This window comes from Mauremys reevesii, unplaced genomic scaffold, assembly GCF_016161935.1.
Source record: "Mauremys reevesii isolate NIE-2019 unplaced genomic scaffold, ASM1616193v1 Contig74, whole genome shotgun sequence".
NCBI lineage: Eukaryota > Metazoa > Chordata > Testudines > Geoemydidae > Mauremys > Mauremys reevesii.
The window spans coordinates 38,003-59,908 of NW_024100889.1; the positions used below are offsets into that span (position 1 = coordinate 38,003).

The 21,906-nt window shown below is 51.5% G+C and overlaps 3 long non-coding RNA genes across 7 annotated transcripts; all 3 read right to left on the reverse strand.

Annotated features, from left to right (window-relative positions):
- Window positions 1–3,607: 3,607 nt before the first annotated feature.
- On the reverse strand, window positions 3,608–9,894 carry LOC120394701. Of its 2 annotated transcripts, XR_005592375.1 has the most exons (4): window positions 9,488–9,894; window positions 7,838–8,875; window positions 4,023–4,369; window positions 3,608–3,667 (listed from the first exon to the last, which is right to left on the reverse strand). It is a non-coding gene; the product is annotated as an uncharacterized LOC120394701 (long non-coding RNA). The 2 variants fall into 2 exon arrangements; XR_005592374.1 differs by lacking the exon at window positions 3,608–3,667 and having other exon boundaries at window positions 3,881–4,369.
- A 112-nt stretch (window positions 9,895–10,006) lies between these two features.
- On the reverse strand, window positions 10,007–13,703 carry LOC120394700. Of its 2 annotated transcripts, XR_005592372.1 has the most exons (5): window positions 13,271–13,703; window positions 12,113–12,972; window positions 11,746–11,797; window positions 10,959–11,084; window positions 10,007–10,341 (listed from the first exon to the last, which is right to left on the reverse strand). It is a non-coding gene; the product is annotated as an uncharacterized LOC120394700 (long non-coding RNA). The 2 variants fall into 2 exon arrangements; XR_005592373.1 differs by lacking the exon at window positions 11,746–11,797.
- Window positions 13,704–13,718: 15 nt separating this feature from the next.
- LOC120394699 lies at window positions 13,719–19,958 on the reverse strand. 3 transcript variants are annotated; one of them, XR_005592371.1, is made up of 6 exons: window positions 19,235–19,958; window positions 17,844–18,644; window positions 17,601–17,732; window positions 15,909–16,662; window positions 15,475–15,586; window positions 13,719–14,153 (listed from the first exon to the last, which is right to left on the reverse strand). It is a non-coding gene; the product is annotated as an uncharacterized LOC120394699 (long non-coding RNA). The 3 variants fall into 3 exon arrangements; XR_005592369.1 differs by having other exon boundaries at window positions 17,601–18,644; XR_005592370.1 differs by having other exon boundaries at window positions 15,909–16,902; window positions 17,358–18,644.
- Between the last annotated feature and the right edge of the window lie 1,948 nt (window positions 19,959–21,906).

The window sequence follows — 21,906 nt, forward strand, 5'->3', positions numbered from 1 at the left end:
ACTGGGCCGAGCGCAGCAAGCCCCCGGCCCCTCCCCCGGATCCCTGCCGCCACGCACAGAGCTCTGGGTCTGGGGCTGCGTGCTCCTGTGGGGCAGCATAGGCTGGCTCTGCTTGGAGGCTCATGGTAAGGTGATCTGGGGCCGGACATGTTGTGTAAGGGGTGGGGGCAGTCAGGGGACAGGGAGCAGGGTTGGTTGGATGGGGGTGGGAACCCAGGGGGTGGCAAGGGGCGGGGTCTCTGGAGGTGGCAGACAGGGAACAGGGGGGTGGATGGGGCATGGGAATTCCAGGGGGTGGGGGCTGAATAGGGGTCAGGGGACAGTTAGGGTGAATGTCTCTCGAGGAGGTGGTCAGGGGACAAGGAGCTGGGGGGGTTGGATGAGTCAGGAGTTTTGAGGGGGGCTGTCAGCAGGCAGGGGTATGGAGGGGGTTGCAGCAGGCAGGGGGAGGGTTGTACGGGTCGGGAGTGCTGGGGGTCCTGTCAGGGGCGGGAAGTGGTTGGATGGGGTGTGGGAGTCCGGGGGTCTGTCTCAGGGTGTGGATAAGGGTTGGGGCAGGCAGGGGACAGGTAGGGGGTAGGCTCCTAGGGGGGCAGTCAGGGGACAAGGAGCTCGGGGGGTTGGATGAGTCAGGAGATGGGGGGGCTGTCAGGAGGCAGGGGGAGGGTTGTATGGCTCAGGAGTTCTGGGGGTCCTGTCAGGGGGTGGGGGTGTGGATAAGGGTTGGGGCAGTCAGGGGACAGGTAGGGGGTAGGCTCCTAGGGGGGCAATCAGGGGACAAGAACAGGGAGGCTTAGATAGGGGATAGGGTTCTGGGGGGCAGTTAGGGGCAGGGATCCCAGGAGGGGGGGCAGGGGACAAGGAGCAGAGGGGGTTGGAGGTTCTGAGGGGGGCAGGCACCCAGCCCTCTGCCCTGAGCCCTGACACACACACACACACACAGGCCCCTGCCGAGCCCTGTAGCTCCCTCATACACACCCAGCCCTCTGTTGACTCCTTCACCCCCCCGACCCCAGCCCTGACACCTGCACCCCCCTCGCATGCCCCCAGTCCTCTGCCCTGACTCTTGCACCCCTGCACATCCCCACCCCCACCCTGAGCACCAAGCGGGCGCTCCTGCACCCCCACTCACATTCCCACCTGCACCCCTCACACCAAATGGGAGCTGCCCAGGTAAGTGCCCCCACACCCAGACCTCCTGCCCCAACCCTGAGCCTCCTCCCTCATTCTAGCTCCTGGCCAGACCCTTCAGCCCCAGCTGTGTGCTCAGTCCACTCCCGCCCTCAGCTCAGTACAGAGAGAGGAAGAGAATGGCCAGAACCAGGGAGAAGGTAGCTACCCCCGTATGTGGGCAGGGCCCCGCACAGCCTGCTGGCAGCCTAGTGGAACAGAACCCAGACCAGCAGCGGGTGGAGCAGGCCAGCGGTGTAAGATCAACATTTTAATTTAATTTTAAATGAAGCTACTTAAACATTTTAAAAACCTTGTTTATTTTACAATACAACACTAGTTTCTATGTCTATATATTATATAACAAAAGAGACCTTCTGAAAAACATTAAGGTTTCACGTGCAAGTAATCCATTTTAGAGTGAATAAATGAAGACTCGGCACACCACTTGTGGAATGTTGCCGACCCTGATATAGACAATAACACTTTCACTCCAGTGTCTTCCTAAATGTTAATATTGCTTTTTTGATCTTTGAATCACAGCTATAGAAATAGACAAGACCTGAGCTAACATTTACCCTTCTATCTCTAACAATGCAGGCTGCATTTCAAACCTCTCTTCCTTTACAGATCTTCCTAACCAGTCTTTAAAGTTTGGCCATGGGTCAAGGTCAGTTTAATATTATTTTAAAAAAAAACAGTTGGGGGGCCCAGGAGCCCGGGGCCGGGCCGGGGCCCAGGCCGACGCACACAGAGCGAGAGGAACAGCAAGGAAACCAGGCATGGACTTGGGGCACTTTCCCATTTCGGCCTCTGACCCCTCCTCCCATCCCAGCCCCAGGTTTAAGGGGATTCGTCTCCATGGCGGGTTTCTATATACACAACGCTCTACCTTGGCCCGAGTTAATTAACTGCTGCTGGCCCCGTCACCTTACAATGAGATATTACATTACACGCAGATCACAACAAGGTCTCTGTGGCTTTGAGCTCCTTAGGACCTAGCCTTTAAAATGCTCTTTGCCACTGACCAATCCCTGTGAGAAGGGTGCAGGTCTCCCCTTTCTAGCTCTTCTTGGGCCGCTGGCACTTGCTGGGCAATGAGACCACGCTCTCCTGAGGGAACGGAGGTCTCTCCTTTACAGCGCTTTTCTCTCTGCCCCATTCGAACGCCCCTGGCTTAAGGACCACCCTGTAAGGAAGGTTTGGGTCTCCTTTGCCAAGCAAATTAAACCACAGGTCACTTTGACACGCCCGGCAAAATGACTGCCCTGTAACCAGGCTGTAAGGTCTTATCCCTCGCACGCTTAAACTAGGGGAGCCTTTTTGTGCCTGTGGCTGAGCGACACCCCACCCCTTGAGAAGGCTTGAGCTTCCCTTTCTCTTAGTGACAGGAAATTCCCCCACAATTATTTCTACTGGACTTTGAGATTTGAAGTGAAATCTTACTTGCGACCTATCCAGGTCAGATGCAACATGGTGTGGCCAAGGGGCAGCTGTAAGGGGATGGTGGAGGCCGTGGAAAATTCGCCCCTTTTCTCAAAAAAGCCAAGAAATGGCCCAACCGTGCAAATGTCACACAGTCTGGAAATGAACAGGTGAGGTGGGGGGCTCCTTTCAGACCCTCACTTCCACCTCATCCTTCCTCAAGTCCTTTTGCCCTGCCCAATTTACACCGCTCAACCAACCACAACTTTGACCCTTTGTTTTCTTGTGCACAAGAAAGACACCGTCGCACTGATGAGTTTGCAACTGTAGACATTCGGACAGCTCCCTCAGCTGTGTCCAAATTCCAGGCCTTGTGTCTCTTTGGAGATAGACAGAGGAGATTCGTAGGGCTACGTCCGAAGGGATGGATGTGGCTATCCTTTCTGAAATGTGTTGATGTTCAGGTGTTGTAAGCACATGCGTTGGCAGTCAGAGCCAGCACCTGGGTGCACCTAACCCTACTAACAGGACTGCGTCACAAGGAAGAGGGGTCTTTTCTGGTAAAGGTTAGGGAGCACAAAGTTATTTTCTTGGTGAGGTAGGAAGGTAAGTCCGGAAGGGTGTCGCTGAGAGATGGAGGATTGATCAGAAAGGAGACACTCAGCAGGATCCCTCCCTTACCTGTTCATTTCCAGATCTTTTCACATTGGGGACTTCCCCCCGCCCCCCGCACACACCGGGTTTAAAGGAGGAGTATTTTACTAAAGAAAGGGTGACCGCCCTGTAATCAGGGTTCAGGCCCCTTTTCTCCTGTTTACATTGGCCCTCTTAATGGCACCCAACGTAGTCACTCTGCAGAGCAGATTCTGGCCCCTCCCCAGCCACAGAGCCCCGTACCCAAGGAGGAAGCACACGGCCTATGAAGAAAACTACAGCAAGTACAGATGAGGAACAGCCAGTTATGCAGAAACCCAAGGACTATTCATGTCTCCTTAGAAGGATGTCCAGGCTTCTCAGATCCACTTCTGCATATTCTCCTCCGGCGAGGGCTCCTGGACAATTCCTCTGCAAACTAATAAAGCCAAGCAAGGATCATCATTACACAGAGCTCTATGAATGTCCTCATCCCTGCCTCCCTCTCCCATTCCATCTATATCTGCCGGACTCAATGAACAGAGACTGAGTCAACATCCACAGACACTGCTCCACTCTAGTGCCCACTATCCTGCATGATTTTCATCCCCTCCTACTTGTTCATAGCTCCCGAGACCAAGCCTGTGGGGATGCACACCTAGCACTCCTGCCCCTGTTCTATGAAGGGAGACGGCACAAGGAGAGGCAAGGACAGAGACAGAGAGAAAGAGTGTTGGCCAACACACTAGAGAAGAGAGAGAGAGAGAAACACAGGAGAAAGGCAAGTAACTCACCATCTGGAGTCATCCTCCTGGATCCAACCTTCTCCTGAGGAGGATACACTCCTTGTGAACAGAGAAATGACAAGCCCCTGAAAATGGGGACCTTGTCTCCCCAGCTAGTCAGGAAACTCTTCTGACAAATCAGCCCCAGCTAACAGGGTGTCTGTACCTGGAGTCAGATTGGCTGATAACAGAACCCTCAGCAAAACAGACACTTATCTCACTGACAGTGACATCTGCTTGGCTCCCAAATGAACGGCTCTTGCCTGGCATGAACAATGCTCACAGGCTCGCTGCTCTCACTCACTTTCCATTGCATGAGGGCAGTAGACTGACATGTGACTTATTTTTCCTTGGTACTAAACCCAGCAGAGGAGAGAAAAACAAACAAATTAGCATCTCCATCTGCAATGTCACGTAGTCTCTTCATCTCACATCTCCCATATCCCACGGCTCCGCCATCAAACCATCTCCTATTACTACTTTACATCTGCAACTAGAAGGGATCCATTGTAACTGCACCCAAAATAGTCACTTTGCTCAGGAGACTTTTGTCCCTTCACCAGCCTTAATATCACAATGTCCTGTACCCAGCGAGGAAGCACAAGGCCTGTGAAGTAAACTACAGCGAGTACAGATAAGGAATAGAAAGCACTGACCTCTTACTCACAGCCAGTTGTTCAGAAGGCAGAAAGCTGAGGACTGTTCCTGTCTGGTTAGAACATGTCCAAGCTGCTCAGATCCACCTCTGCCAGTTTCTCCTCCGGCTCGAGCTCCTGGACAATTCCTCTGGAAGTGCAGCTGCAAAAGCCAAGCATGCGCCATCTCTACACACAGCTCTAATGGTACTTGAAAATGTTGCCCTCAATCCTGCCTCCCTCTTCCACCCCATCTACATCAGCCCCACTTGAACAGAGACCGATTCAACACTGACAGTCACTGCTCCACTCTCGCACCCACTACCCAGCATGGTTTTCGTCCCCTCCTACTACTCCAGGGCTTTCAAGACCTAACCTGTGGAGATGCACATCTCGCAGGCCTGCCTGTGTCCTAAGAAGGGAGATGGCACAAGGAGAGGAAAGGACAGATTAAGAGAGCGCATTGGCCAACACACTAGAGAGACAGAGAGCGAGAAAATGAGAAACACGGGAGGAAGGCAAGCAACTTGTCACCTGGAGTCATCCTCCTGGATCCAACCTTCCGCTGCAGAGGACTCACCGATACTGGCCAGAGGACTGAGCAGCCCCTGAAAATAGGGACCTTGTCTCCCTCCTAACCACAGCAGAGCCTTCACCTAACAAGACACTTATCTCACGGACAGTGGTCCTTGCTCCACTCCCAGCTGGATGGCTCTTCCCTGGCATCAACAATGCTTAGAATCTCCCAGTTCTCGCTCCCTTTCCATGGCATGTGCGGAGTGGACTCTGACTCTGCACTTGGTACTACACCCAGCACTAGGGGGAAAAACAAATCAGTTAGCATCTCAGTCTGCAACGTGCATAGGTTCTTCTTCTCGCATCTACCACACCTCAGGGCTCTGCCCTCAACCCTCCTCCCATTACAGCTTTAGCACTACAACTAAAAAGCAGCCCACTGCACCTACATCCAAGATACTCACTCTGCACAGGAGACTTGTGCCTTTGCCTCGTCTGAATCCCACAGAGCACTGTGTCCAATGAAGAAATTCAGAGCCTCTGAACAAAACCGGAGCCAGTACAGATGAGGGATTCCAAGCACTGACCGCTTACTCACAGCCAGTTGTGCGGGAGGCAGAAATCTGAGGACCTTTCATGTCTGCTTAGAAGGATGTCCAGGCTCCTCAGGTCCGCGTCTGCCACTTTCTCCTTCAGCTGCTGCTCCTGGACAATTCCTCTGCAAGCGCAGGAAATGAGCGAAGCAAGAGCCATCACTACACAAAATTCAATTGGTGCAGGTAATCTTGCCCTCATCCCTGCCTATCTACATCAGGCCCACTTGAAGAGAGACAGTCAACATCCACAGTCACCCCTCCACTCTAGCGCCCACTACGATGCATGATTTTCGTCCCCTCCTACTTGTTCATAGCTCCCGAGACCTAGCCTGAGATGCACACATAGCACTCCTGCCCATGCCCTATGAAGCGAGACAGCAGAGAGAGAGTGTGTGTGTGTGTGTTGGCCAACACAGAGTAGAGTAGAGACGACAGAGAGAGAAACAGAGGAGGAAGGCAAGCAACTCACCACCTGGAGTCATCCCTCATGGATCTAACCTTCTCCTGCCGAGGACACACCAATCCTGGCCAGAGAAATCATCAGCCCCTGAAAATGGGGACCGTGTCTCCCTTAAAACCACAGCTAGTCAGGAACCTTTTCTTACAAACCCACTCCACCTAACGGGGTGTCTCTACCTGTAGCCAGGTGGGCCGTGAGCAGAACCCCCAGCAACACAGACACTTATCTCAGTGATAGTAGCAGCTGTTCTGCTCCCAGATGGACGGTTCCTGCCTGGCACCAACAACGCTCGCAGTCTCGTCACTCTCACTCATAAGGGCAGTAGACTTTGACATGTGACGTCTTTTTCCTTGGTACTAAAACCAGGGGATAAAACAAGTAAGCTACCGTCTCAGTCAGAAATGTCTCTTAGGCTCTTCTTTTCCCCTCTCACGCACGGCGGGGTTCTGCCCTCTACCGATTACACCTTTAGGACTAAAAGTACAAAGCACCTCTTACAACAACACCCAACAGAGTCACTCTGCACAGCAGACTCTGGCCCCTCCTCACCCTTAATCCCACAGAGCCCTGTACCCAACAAGAAACCACACGATCAATGAAGAATACTACAGTGAGTACAGATGACTGAGTTCAAAGCACTGAGCCCTTACTCACAGCCAGTTATGCAGAAGGCAGAAAACTGAGGACTATTCTTGTTTCCTTAGAAGGATGTCCAGGCTGCTCAGGTCCACTTCTGACATTCTCATCCGGCTGGGGCTCCTGGACGATTCCTCTGCAAACTAATAAAGCCAAGCAAGAACTGTCACTACACAGAGCTCTATGAATGCCCTCATCCCTGCCTCCCTCTCCCATCTCATCTACATCAGCCCGACTCGATGAACAGAGACTGAGTCAACACTGACGGTCACCGCTCCACTCTAGCGCCCACTACCCTGCATGATTTTCATCCCCTCCTACTTCTTCATAGCTCCTGAGACCTAGCCTGTGGGGATGCACACCTAGCACTCCTGCCCGTGTCCTATGAAGGGAGACAGCACAAGGAGAGGCAAGGACAGAGACAGATTGTTGGCCAACACACTAGAGAAGAGAGTAAGAGAGAGAGAGAGAGAGAGGGGGGCAAGAAACTGATATGGGCCATGAGCAGAACCCTCAGCAAAACAGACACTTCTCACTGACAGTGGCGTCTGCTCGACCCCCACATTGACGGCTGTTGCCTGGCATGAACAATGCTCGCAGGCTCTCTGCTCTCACTCACTTTCCATCGCATGAGGGCAGTAGACTCTGATGTGTGACTGCTGGGTTTAGTACCAAGGAAGAAGTAAAAGGAAGAAAAAATATATAAATTACCATCTCCGTCTTCAATATCACGTAGTCTCTTCATTTCACATCTCCCGTATCCCACAGCTCTGCCCTCAACCCATCTCCCATTACTACTTTACAGCTGCAACTAGAAGGGACCCATTTTAACTGCACCCAAAATAGTCACTTTGCTCAGGAGACTCTTGTCCCTTCCCCAGCCTTAATCCCAAAGAGCCTCGTACCCAACGAGGAAGCACATGGCCTATGAAGGAAACAAGAGTGAGTACAGATAAGGAATTGAAAACACTGACTTCTTACTCATAGCCAGTTATCCAGAATGCAGAAAGCTGAGGACTGTTCATGTCTCCTTAGAAGGATGTCTAGGCAGTTCAGGTCCACTTCTGCCAGCTTCTTCTCCAGCTGAGACTCCTGGACAATTCCTCTGCAAATTAATGAAGGCAAGCAAGAACTATCACTACACCAGTGGTTCTCAACCTTTTGTACTGATGATCCCTTTTACATAGAAAGCTTCTGAGTGTGACCCTCCCCTTATAAATTAAAAACACTTTTTGTATATTCAACACCATTATAAATGCTGGAAGCAAAGTGATGTTTAGGATGGAGGATGACATTTCACAACCCCCCAGATAACAACCTTGCGGCCCCTTGACGGGACCTAAACCCCAGTTTGAGAACTCCCGCACTACATAGAGCCCAATTAAGGCCCTCTTCCCTGCGTCGCTTTCGATCTGTCTTAGCCCCACAACACCAACAGTCATCGCTCCAGTCTCACACCGACTGCCCCGCATGATTTTCGTCCCCTCCTACTTCTTTATGGCTCCCAAGACACAACCTGTGGGGGTGCACACCTAGCTCGCCTGCCGATATCCTAAGAAGGGAGACAGCACAATGAAAGGCAAGGACAGATTGAGAAAGAGTGTTGGCCAACACACTAGAGAAGAGAGAGAAACACGAGAGAAAGGCAAGCAATTCACCACCTGGACTCATTCTCCTAGATGCAACCTTCTGCTGCATAGGACACACTGCTCCTGGCCAGAAAACTGAGCAGCCCCTAAAAATGGGAATCTTCTCTCTCTCTCAAAACCACAACTAGTCAGGAACCTTTTCTTACAAACACAGCCTCAGCAAACGGGGCATCCCTTTCAGGAGCAAGGTGGGCCGTGAGCAGAGCAATCACCAAAACAGACACTTATCTCATTGACAGTGATGACTGTTCCATTCCCAGTTGGACGGCTTTTTCAAGGCATCAATAATTCTCGCAGTCCCATCACTCTCACTCGCTTTCCATCGCATGAGGGCAGTAGACTCTGACTCGTCACTTCTTTTCCCTTGGTACTAAATCCAGCAGAAAAACAAGTCAGTCACCATCTCAATTGGCAATGTTGGGCAGCCGCTTCTTTTTGTCTCTCCCACATGGTGGGGCTCTGCCCTGAACCCTCCTCCCATCACGCCTTTATGACTACAAGTAGAAAGCACCCCTTGCGACAACACCTGAAATAGTCACTCTGCACAGATGACTCTGGTCAGACACACCAAACCTGTGGGGAAAACACGTAGAAATTGTGCTTCTTTTTGCCTTGTAACTTATTGCTTCTTGTAGCTTTTTGCTTCCAGCAAGCACGGACAAGGAGGAGCAAAGGGGACGGCTAGTTGAGGTGCACAGCGGGCCCACCACAATCCCAGGCTGCATGCCAGGGGAGATCTAGTCATTGAGTGTTGGGGTTCTTAGGGACTGGCTTGTTTTGGCCTTGTTTTCAAATGGGTTTATCTTGATTTTTGGCTTATTGTCAAAGTCGGGGTGCTTATTTCCCCAGTGAAAGTTAGCAATTGTGACTCTGGTCCCTTCCCCAGCCTTAATCCCAAAGAGCCCCACACCCAACAAGGAAGCAAAGTGTGAAGAAAATCACAGCAAATACAGATGAGGAATTCCAAGCACTGACCACTTACCCACAGCCAGTTATGCACGAGGCAGAAAGCTGAGGACTGTTCATGTCTCCTTAGAAGAATGTCCAGGCTCCTCAGGCCCACATCTGCCAATTTCTCCTCTGGCTGCCTGCTCCTGGACAATTCCTCTACAAGTGCAGCAAATAAGCCAAGCAAGAGCCCTCACTACAAAAAATTCAATTGGTGCGTGAAATCTTGCCCTCATCCCTGCCTCCCACATCAGCCCTACTAGAGCAGAGACTAAGTCAACACCCACAGTCACCGCTTCACTCTAGCGCCCACTGCCCAGCATCATTTCGGTCCCCTACTTGTTCATAGCTCACAAGACCTAGCCTGTGGGGATGCACACCTAACCCACCTGCCCTTGTCCTACGAAGGAAGACAGCACAAGAAGAGGCAAGGACAGAGAGAGAGTGTGTTGGCCAACACATTAGAGGAGAGAGAGAGAGAGAGAGAGAGAGAGAGAGAGAGAAAAACATGGGAGGGAGTCAAGAAACTCACCAGCTGGAGTCATCCCCCTGGATCTAATATGCCGCGGAGGACACACTGGTCCTGGCCAGAGACATGAGCAGCCCCTGAAAATGGGGACATCGTCTCCCTTGTAACCGCAACTAATCAGGAACCTTTTCTTACAAACCCAGCCCCAGCTAATGGGGCATCCCTACCGGGAGCAAGATGGGCCTTGAGCAGAGCGATCACCAAAGAAGACACTTATCTCATTGAGAGTGGTGGCGGTTCCGCTCCCAGATGGACGCCTTCTGCGTCGCATCAACAACGCTTGCAGACTCATCGCTCTCGCTCTCATTCCATTGCACGAGGGTAGTAGACTCTGGCCTGTGACTTCTTTTCTCTTGCTACTAAACCCAGCACAAGGGGGGGAAAACAAATCAGTTACCCTTTCAGTCAGCAACTTTGGGTAGGCTCTTATTTTCCCCTCCCGCACACAGTGGGGCTCCGCTCTCAATCCTATTCCCATTACACCAGTAGGACTACAAGTAGAAAGCACCCCTTGCAACGACACCCGAAATAGTCACTTTGCACAGCAGACTCTGGTCACACACACCAAATCTCAAGGGGGGAAATAAAACATACAAATCGGGCTTGTTTTTGGCCTGTAGCTTATTGCTCGTTGTAGCTTGCTGCTTCCGGCAAGCAGGGGCAAAGGGGGGAGAGAGTCAGGGGTGCACAGCGGACCTACCACAGTCCCAGACTGCACGCCTGGAGAAATCTAGTCATTGAGTGCAGGGGTTCTTAGGAATTGGCTTGTTTTGGCCTTATTTGAAATAGGATTAGCTTGATTTTTGGAATATTGTGAATTCAGGGTTCTTATCTACCCAGTGAAAGTTGGCAAGTATGACTCTGGTCTCTTCCCCAGCCTTAATCCCAAAGTGCCCCATACCAAACAAGGAAGGAAATGGCCTATGAAGAAAATTACAGTGAGTACAAAAATTCCAAGCACTCACTGCTTACTCACAGCCAGTTAGGCAGAAGGCAGAAACCTGAGGACTGTTGAGGTCTCCTTAGAAGGATGTCAAGGCTGCTCACGGCCACTTCTGCATATTCTCGTCAGGCGAGGGCTCCTGGATGATTCCTCTGCAAACTAATAAAGTCAAGTAAGTACCATCACAACACACAGCACTACTGGTGCATTTAATCTTGCCCTCATCCCTGCCTCCCTCTCCCATCCCATCTACATCCGCTCGACTCGATGAACAGAGACTGAGTCAACATCCACAGACACTGCTCCACTCTAGCGCCCACTGCCCCGCATGATTTTCATCTCCTCCTATTTGTTCATAGCTCCCAAGATCTAGTCTGTGGGGATGCACACCTAGCACTCCTATCCGTGTCCTATGAAGGGAGACAGCACAAGAAGAAGCAAGGACAGAGAGAGTGTGTGTTGGCCAACACATTAGAGGAGAGAGAGAGAGAGAGGAAAAAACACGGGAGTCAAGAAACTCACGAGCTGGAGTCATCCCCCTGGATCCAACCTTCTGCTGCAGAGGACACACCCCTCCTGGCCAGAGAAATGACCAGCCCCTGAAACTGGGGACCTTGTCTCCTTCATAACCACTAGTTAGGAACCTTTTCTTACAAACCCAGACCTTGCTAATGGGGCGTCCCTACCAGGAGCTGAGCCGTGAGCAGAGCAATCACCAAACCAGACACTTATCTCAGTGACAGTGGCCTCTGCTCAACTCCCAGATGGACGGCTCTTGCCTGGCATGAACAATGCTCACAGGCTCACTGCTCTCACTCACTTTCCATCGCATGAGGGCAGTAGACTCTGACGTGTGACTTTTTTCCTTGGTACTTAACCCAGTAGAGGGGAGAAAAGCAAAAAAAGAAAACAGCATCTCCGTCTGCAATGTCACGTAGTCTCTTCATTTTACAGCTCCTGTATCCCACGGTTCTGCCCTCAACCCATCTCCCATTACTACTTTACACCTGCAACTAGAAGGGACCCATTGTAACTGCACCCAAAATAGTCACTTTGCTCAGGAGACTCTTGGCCCTTCCCCCACCTTAATGCCAAAGAGCCTCATGCCCAAGGAGGAAGCACACGGCACGTGAAGAAAAGTACAGCAAGAACAGATGAGGAATTCAAAGCACTGACAGCTAACTCACAGCCAGTTATGTGGGAAGCAGAAAGCCGAGGACTGTTCGTGTCTGCTCAGAAGGATGTTCAGTTTCCTCATGTCCACATCTGCCAACTTCTCCTCCGGCTACGGCTCCTGGGAAATTCCTCTGGAAATGTATTTGCAAAAGCCAAGCATGAGCCATCACTACACACATCTCTATTGATGCTTGAAATCTTGCCCTCATCCCTGCCTCCCTCTTCCAGCCCATCTACATCTGCCCCACTTGATGAACAGAGACCAAGTTAACACTGACAGTCACCCCTCAACTCCCACGCCCGCTACCTTGCATAATTTTTGTCCCCTCCTACTTCATCATGGCTCCCGAGACCTACCCTGTGGGGGTGCACACCGATCACACGTGCTCGTGTCGTACGAAGGGAGACAGCACAAGGAAAAGCAAGGACAGAAAGAGAAAGGGTGAGTGTTGGCCAACGTACTGGAGAAGAGAGAGAGAGAAAAAAAACATAGGAGGAAGGCAAGCAACTCGCCACCTGGAATCAACCTCCTGGATCCAACTTTTTCTGCAGAGGACACAGCGCTGGTGAACAAAGAAATGAGCAGCCCCTGAAAATGGGGACCTTGTCTCCTTCAGAACCACACCTAGTCAGGAATATTTTGTAACAAATCCAGCCCCAGCTAATGGGGCATTTGTATCTGGATTCAGGTGGGCAGTGAGCAGAGCAATCACCAAAACAGATACTTATCTCATTGACAATGGCGGCTGCTCCGCTCCCAGCTGGACGGCTGTTGCCTGGCATCCAAAATGCTTGCAATCTCGTCGCTCTCACTCGCTTTCCATAACATGAGGTGAGCCGACGCTGACCCTCCACTTCTTTTCTCTTGGTCCTGAACCCAGCACAAGGGGGTGGAGGAGAAACAAACGAGTTAGCATCTCAGTTGGCAACATCACATAAGTTCTTCTCCCATTTACCGCACCCCAGACCTCCACCCATAACCCTTCTTCCGTTACACCTTCAGGACCACAACTAGAAAGCAGCCTGTTGCACCTACACTCAAAACAGCCACTCTGCACAGGAGACTTGTGCCTTTCCCTCCTCTTAACCCCACAGAGCCATGTACCCGACCAGGAACAAAACTGGAGCGAGAACAGATGAGGAATTCGAAGCACCGACAGCTTACTCACAGCCAGTTACGTGGAAGGCAGAAAGCTGAGGACTGTTAATCTGTGCTTAGAAGGATGTCCAGGCTGCCCAGGTCCGCGTCTGCTAGTTTCTCCTCCTGCTGCTGCTCCCCGATGATTTCTCTGCAAGTGCATCAAATAAGCCAAGCAAGAGCCATCGCTACACAAAATACAATTGATGCGTGAAATCTTGCTCTCATCCCTGTCTCTCTCTCCCATCCCATCCACATCAGCCCCACTAGAGCAGAGACTCAGTCAACACCCACAGTCACCGCTCCACTCTAGCACCCGCTGCCCTGCATCATTTCGGTCCCCTACTTGTTCATAGCTCACAAGACCTAGCCTGTGGGGATGCACACCTAACACACCTGCCCGTGTCCTACGAAGGGAGACGGCACAAGGAGAGGCAAGGACAGAGAGAGAGAGAGAGAGAGACACAGACAGACAGACAGACAGACAGAGCGTTGGCCAACATATTAGAGGAGAGAGAGAGAAAAACGTGGGATGGAGTCAAGAAACTCAACAGCTGGAGTCATCCTCCTCCATCCAACCTTCTGCTGCGTAGGACACACTGTTTGTGGACAGAGAAAAGACCAGCCCCTGAAAATGGGGACCTTGTCTCCCTCGTAACCACAGCAGGTCAGGAATCTTTTCCTACAAACCGAGCCCCAGCTAATGACAAGTCTCAGCCTGGAGGCAGATGGGCCGTTACCGGAGTCCTCCCCAAACCAGACACTTATCTCACTGATGGTGACGGCTGCTCCACTCCCAGATCGACGGCATCGCCATAGCCTGGCATCGACAACGCTTGTGGTCTCACGGCTCTTGGTGCTTTCCATCTCACAACGGGGGTGGGCTCTTACCCTTCACTTCTTTCTCCGTAGTACTAAGCACAACAGAAGAGGGAAAAACAGAAGTTATCATTGGAATCTGCAGTGTTGTGTAGGTGGTGGATCTCCCATCTCCCATTACACCTTTATAGCCCCATGGAGTCATGAAGAATCCCCTAGCTACCACCTGAGCTGGAACAAGAGCTGTACCAGGGAAAGAATTGTGCCCAAGCCTGGATGGGGTCCAGTCTGAGGAAAAAACTTACTGAAGCATCTCTGAGGGTGAGATTATCTGTGTTCAGTTTGATTAGACATAGATTTGTGCTTTTTAATTCGCTTGGTGACTCACTTTGTTCTGTCTGTTACTATTTGGAACCACTTAAATCCTACTTTCCGTATTGATAAAATCACTTTTTACTTATTAATTAACCCAGAGTTAATCTGGAGGGGGGGCAAACAGCTGTGCATCTCTCTCTATCAGTGTTATAGAGGATGAACAATTTATGAGTTTACTCCGTATAAGCTTTATGCAGGGTAAAACGGATTTATTTGTGTTTGTACACCATTGGGAGCTGGGCATCTGAGTGCTAAAGACAAGCACACTTCTGTGAGCTGTTTTCAGGTAAACCTGCAGCTTTGGGGCAAGTAATTCAGACCCTGGGTCTATGTTGGAGCAGATGGGACTATCTGGCTCAGCAAGAGAGGGTGCTAGAGTCCTGAGCTAGCAGGGAAAGCAGGGGCAGAGGTAGACTTGGCACATCAGTTGGCAGCTCCCAGGGGGGTGTCTGTGATCCAACCCATCACAGGGGCCGTCACTGCCCAAAGTTCTATTGGTGTGAGAGATGCCGCCCTCCCTCTCCCACCCACCGTACATCAGCCCCACTTGATGAACAGAGTCAGAGTCAACTCCTACACTCACCCCCACCACTACCAATGGAGGATCTAGTACCCATCATGCTTCTCTTCCCCCTCCCAATGCCCCAGTGGGATGCAGGCTCTCCAGCCCTAGACTGTGAGCATCCACCATTGCCCATGTTCTATGCAAGGAGACAAGGAGAGAGACAGAAAGAGAGAGCGCACACATGTTGGCCAACATATGAGAGCAGAGATACACGTACAGGAAGGAGGCAAACTCAGCACCCGTAGTCACCTTCCTGGCTCTCCACAAAGAGTTATCGCACTTTGGGAAGACTCCATAGCACCTGACAATTCCTTGAGAGGGCACAAAGGATTCCCCCGAGCTTATCGTGCCCCCGTGAGATGCTGAGGCCTTTCCTCAGGGGCCCTCCCCATACTCACAAATTCTCTCCACTGACAAGAGAGAATTTGCAGCCCTCCCTCAATACTGAACTTCAGCAAGTTTCCATTTGCTCTTACTCTGCAGATCATTGTCCAGCTTCCATCCCTAGGGATGGGCTCAGGGTGGCTGTTCCTTCTTTGGTCTCTGCCACAGGTTGGCCGATCTCTCATCTGACCAATCTCAGTACGACTGAAAAGAGAGAGAGAGAGAGAACACTTGTAAGCTAGGTCATCACTTGTGCATGGAAGAACAACGGAGACACACGTCACTGGCTGCTGCTCCCTCCTTCTTTATTCTTCTTCAGCTTACCCAGGGCCTAAAATACTCACCACTCCTAAGGAGCTACAGCCCTCCAGGAAAGGGACAATCCCAGACCACTGCCAGCCACAGGCAGAGCTGGACCTTCCCCAGGACCCATCCCATGGATAGGAGAAGCATCTCTCTGCTCTCCACGAGGCACCTCACTCTGCAGATACTGGACAGAGAAATATCATTTCACAAAAACACACACCTGCTCCTCCAACATTACAAGAGCGCTCCTCGGCTCCACTGCAAAGCGAAACAGCTAGATTGTGCAGGTCCGCTTCCTGCAGATGCTCCGCTGCCCTCTGCAAGAACAGCAAACCACCTATGGAACAGCCATCACTGCCAAAAACACTACAGGTGCACAAGACCTTCCAGTACCTGCCTCCACTCTCACACCCACTTCCCTGAATTATTTTCGTCCTCTCCTACTTCACCATGCTTCCCGAGACCTGGCCTCTGGGGATACACAGCTAACTCACCTGCCTGTGTGCAATGAAGTGAAACAGCAGAAAAAGAGGCAAGGACAGACTGACAGAGTGTGTTGGCCAACACTAGAGAAGAGAGAGAGAGAGAGAGAGAGAGAGAAAAACACGGGAGGAAGGCAAGCAACTCGCCACCTGGAACCTACCTTTTCTGCAGAGGACACATCGCTTGTCAGCAGAGAAATGAGCACACCCTGAAAATAGGGACCCAGTCTCCCTCATAACCACAGCTAGTCATGAACATTTTGTTACAAACCCAGGCCCAACTAACAAGACGTCCCTACCTGGAGCCAGGTGGGCCGTGAGCAGAGCTCTCGCCAGAACAGACACTTATCTCACTGACAGCAGTAGCTGCTCCGCTCCCAGATGTACAGCTAATGCCTGATTATGACAATGATCGCAGTCTCGTCGGTCTCGCTTTCCTTCGCATGAGGACAGTAGACTGATACGTGACTTCTTTTCCCTTGGTACTAAACCCTGCACAAGGAGAAAAACAAGCAAGTTACCATCTAAGCAGGCAACGTTGCGTTAGCTCTTCTTTTCACCTCTCCCACACGGCGGCGCTCCGCCCTCAACACTCTTCCCATGACACCTTTAGCATTTCAGCCAAAAAGCAGCCTTTGCAACAGCACCCGACAGTCACTCTGAACAGCAGACTCTGGCCACTCCCCAGCCTTAATACCACAGAGTCCTGTACTCAACGAGGAAGCACACGACCTGTGAACAATACTAGAGCAAGTAAAGATGAGGAATTAAAAGTATCAGTTTTAAACAAAAAATTTAATACTGTAACCAGTAATGATGATTGTGAAGCTTGGTTGAGGTGGTGCAGTCAGAGGGTGGGATATTTCCCAGGGAATGCCTTACTGCTATATGATGAACTAGCACTCAGCTGAGCCCTCAAGGGTTAACGCATTGTTGTTAATGTAACCTCACACTCTACAAGGCAGCACGAATGGAGGGAGGGAGGGGAGACAGCATGGCAGAGAGAGACAGAGACACACCCTGTGTGTGTGGGCGGGGCGGGAGAGCGAGAGATGCACATTGCCCCTTCAAGTGCACTGACACCACTTTAAGGACATTGCCTTTTTAAGTAGGTCAGGAAGTTGAGACAGCAGCTGAACTGCCGGCAATTGATAGCCTGCTGGGTGGCTGCCGCACAGGGAACTTACGGGGCGGGGAGCTGATGGGGGGCTGCCGGTCCACCCTGGTTCCAAGCCCCCACCAGCTAGCTGAAACGGGCTGCTCTTCCTGCAAGGACTGGATAAACCAGGCAGCTGCCAAGCAACGTTATAAGGGAGCATTGCGCAATGTTACACAAGCATGTTCCCTAATTGATCAGCAACGTAACAACGTTAATCGGGGTGACTTTAAGTGAGGAGTTCAGTGCTTTGAATACAGTATCGCTTACTTACAGCCAGTTATGTGCAAGGCAGAAAGCTGAGGACTGTTCATCTCTGCTTAGAAGAATGCCCAAGCTGCTCAGGTCCACGTCTGCCACCTTCTCCTTCGGCTGCTGCTCCTCCATGATTCCTCTAGAAGCGCAGCTGCAAAAGCCAAGCATGAGACATCACTACATACAGCTCTATTGGTGCGTGAAATCCACTCAATGAATACAGACCGAGTAAACACTGACAGTCACCGCTCCACTCTCGCACCCACTGTCCAGCATGATTTTCATCCCCTCCTACTTTTTCATAGCTCCCAAGACCTAGCCTGTGGGGATGCACAGCTAGCACCACTGCCCATGTCCTATGAAGGGAAACAGCACAAGGAGAGGCAAGGACAGAGAGAGATAGACACAGGGAGAGAGTGTTGGCCAACACATTAGAAGAGAGAGAGGAAATGAAAAACACACAGGAGGAAGGCAAGAAACTGGAGTCATCCCCTTGGATTCAACCTACTGCTAGCAGGGCCGGCTCCAGGGGTTTTGTTGCCACAAGCAGCCAAAAATACAAAAAAAACCAAAGCCGCGATCGCGATCTGTGGCAATTCAGCGGGAGGTCCTTCGCTCCTAGTGAGGGACCCTTCGCCAAATTGCCGCCGAATACCTCAAAGTGCCGCCCTGCTCAGGAGTTGCTGCCCCAAGCACCTGCTTGATAAGCTGGTGCCTGGAGCCAGCCCTGACTGCTAGAGAGGACACACCATTTATGGACAGAGAAATGAGCAGCCCCTGAAATGGGGACCTTGTCTCCTTCCTAACCACAGCTACTCAGGAACCTTTTCCTACAAACCGAGCCCCAGCTAACGACAAGTCCCAGCCTGGAGGCAGGTGGGCCGTTAGCAGAGTCTTCACCAAATCAGACACTTATCTCACTGATGGTGACGTCTGCTCCACTCCCAGCTCGATGGCATCTGTATAGCCTGGCATCAACAACGCTCACTGTCTCACGGCTCTTGTGCACTTTACATCTCGAAACGGGGGTAGGCTCTTACCCTTGACTTCTTTGTCTGTGGTACTAAGCACAAGAGAGAAAAACAAAAGTTATCGGAATCTGCAATGTTGTGTAGGTTCTTCTTCTCTCATCTCCCATTACACCTTTATAGCTACAATTAAAAAGCACACAATGCACACACAAACTGTAGAACTCCTCGCCAGAGAATGCTGTCAAGCTCAAGCTTAAGCTTAATGGGGTTCAAAAAAGAACTATGTAAATTCATGCAGGAGAGGTCCATCACCAGCTATTAGTAAGGATGGGCAGGGATGGCGTCCATAGCCTCTGTTTGCCAGAAGCTGGGAATGGGAAACAGGAGATGGATCACTCGGTGATTCCCTGTTCTGTTCATTCCCTCTGACCGAAGCCACTGTCGGAAGGGAGGATACTGGACTACACGGACCTTTCGTCTGACCCAGTATTGTTATTTTTACATTTGTATGTTAAGCAGCACCTTGCACCTGCATCCAAGAGAGTCACTGTGAAGAGGAGACTATTGTCCCTTCCCCTGGTCTTAATCCCACAGAGCCCCATGGCCAACGAGGAGGTTCATGGCTTCCGAGGAAAACTAGAGTGGTACGGATGAGGAATAGAGGCCGTAATTGTTCACTCACAGCCAGACATGGAGAAGGCAGAAAGCTGAGGACTCTTCATCTCTGCTTACAAGGATGTCCAGGCTGCTCACGTCCACTTCTGCCAGTTTCTCCCCGGGCTGGGGCTCCTGAAGAACAATTCCTGTGCAAGCGCACCTACAAAAGCCAAGCATGAGCCATCACAACACAAAGCTCTATTGGTGCTTGAAATCTTGCCCACATCCCTGCTTCCCTCTTCCATCCCATCCACATCATCCCCACTCGAACAGAGACAGTCAGCATCCGCAGTCACTGCTCCACTCTAGTGCCCACTACGCTGCATGATTTTCATCCCCTCCTACTTCTTCATAGCTCCTGAAACCTAGGCTGTGGGGATACACATCTAGCACTCCTGACCGTGTCCTATGAAGGGAGACAGCACGAGGAGAGAGAGCGAGAGAGAGAGGATGTGTGTTGGCCAACACAGTAGAGTAGAGAAGAGAAAGAGAAACACAGGAGGAAGGCAAGCAACTCAACCCCTGGAGTCATCCTCATGGATCTAACCTTCTCCTGCAGAGGACATACCGATCCTGGCCAGAGAACTGAGCAGCCTCTGAAAACGGGGACCTGGTCTCCCTCATAACCACTAGTCAGGAACCTTTTCCTACAAACCCAGCCCTAGCTAAGTGGGTGTCTGTACCAGGAGCCAGCTGGGCCGTGAACAGAACCCTCAGCAAAACAGACACTTATCTCAGCGACAGTGGGGTCTGCTCAGCTCCCAGATGAATGACTTTTGCCTGGCATGAACACTGCTCGCAGTCTCATCCCTCTCGCTCGCTTTCCATCACATGAGGGCAGTAGAATCTAACGTGTGACTTTTTTCCTCAGCACTAAACCCAGCACAGAGAAGAACAAAGTAAATTAGCATCTCTGTCTGCAATGTCGAGTAGTCTCTTCATTTCACAGCTCCTGTGTCCCATGGCTCCGCCCTCAACTACTTGACACCCGCAACTAGAAGGGACCCATTTTAACTGCACCCAAAATAGTCACTTTGCTCAATAGACTCTTGTCCCTTCCCCAGCCTTAATCCCAAAAAGCCTAAACCCAACTGTGACCAAGTGGGAATGTTCTGAATGTTTTCTCTGAATACTGTGTGGGTGCCTCAATTTCCCCTACGCCTTTCTTAAATATCTAGGTGTGGGCGATCAGGGTGTATGATTTTTGCAAAGCTTAGAGGGCCCCTGTGATACTGTCTGCATAGAGAATGGCCGGCACTCTCTCCTGGCAACTAACGGCCTGGGCCCCTCCTCTGCAAAGGGGCCAACTGAAGGTGTCAGAGAAAGATCAGGTGACCTCCTGGCCCGGGAAAGGGAGAAAGGCCAGACAGGAGGGGCTGGAGAGTCTCCGATTGGAGCTGGCTGGGAAAATGGAGGGGAGCCCAGATGGGGCTCTGGCCTCCTGCCCCCCCCCAAGATGGACCTAACTGAGGGGGTCCTGTTATCTGTACCTGCAAGACCTGTCTTGGACTGTGTTCCTGTCATCTAAATAAGCCTTCTGTTTTACTGGCTGGCTGAGAGTCTTCATGAATGACAGGAAGCCGGGGGTGCAGGGCCTTGTCTCCACCAAACTCCATGACACCAATGAGGAAGCACACGGCCTGAGAAGAAAACTACAGCGAGTACAGATAAGAAATTGAAAGCACTGACCTCTTACTCACAGCCAGTTATGAACAGTCCTCAGCTTTCTGCATTCTGAATGTCTCATTAGAAGGATGTCCAAGCTGCTCAGATCCACCTCCTCCAGTTTCTGCTCTGCCTGGGACTCCTGGACAATTCCTCTGCAAGCGCAGCTGCAAAAGCCAAGCATGAGCCATCACTACACAAAGCTCTACTGGTGCTTGAAATCCTGCCCTCATCCCTGTCTCCCTCTTCCATCCCATCTACATTGGCAACACTCAATGAACAGAGACCAAGTTAACACCAACAGTAACTACTCCACTTTAGCACCCACTGCCCCACATGATTTTCGTCTCCTCCTACTTCTTCACTGCTCCTGAAACACAGCCTGTGAGGTGCACACCCAGTATGCGTGCCCGTGTGCTATGATGGGAGATAGCACAAGGAAAGGCAAGGACAGACAGAGAGAGTGTGTGTGTGTGGGCCAACATACTAGAGGGGGGGGAGAGAGAGAGAGAGAGAGAGAAAAAAAACACGGGAGGAAGGCAAGCAATTCGCCACCTAGAGTCATTCTCCTGGATCTAACCTTGTGCTGCAGATGATACACCGCTCCTGGCCAGAGAACTGAGCACCCGCTGAAAATAGGGACCTGGTCCAGGGGCGACTCCAGGCCCCAGCATGCCAAGCGTGTGCTTGAGGCGGCATGCCGTGGGGGGGCGCTCTGCCGGTCGCCGGGAGGGCAGCAGGCAGCTCCGGTGGACCTCCCGCAGGCGTCCCTGCTGGTCCCACGGCTTCGGTGGAGCATCCGCAGGCATGCCTGCGGGAGGTCCACCGGAGCCGCAAGACCGGCGACCGGCACAGCGCCCCGCACGACATGCCGCCGTGCTTGGAGTGGCGAAATGGCTAGAGCCGCCCCTGACCTGGTCTCCCTCATAACCACAGCTAGACAAAAACATTTTCTTACAAACACAGCCCCAGCAAATGGAGCGTCTCTACCAGGAGCAAGGTGGGCCGTGAGCCGAGCAATCACCAAAACAG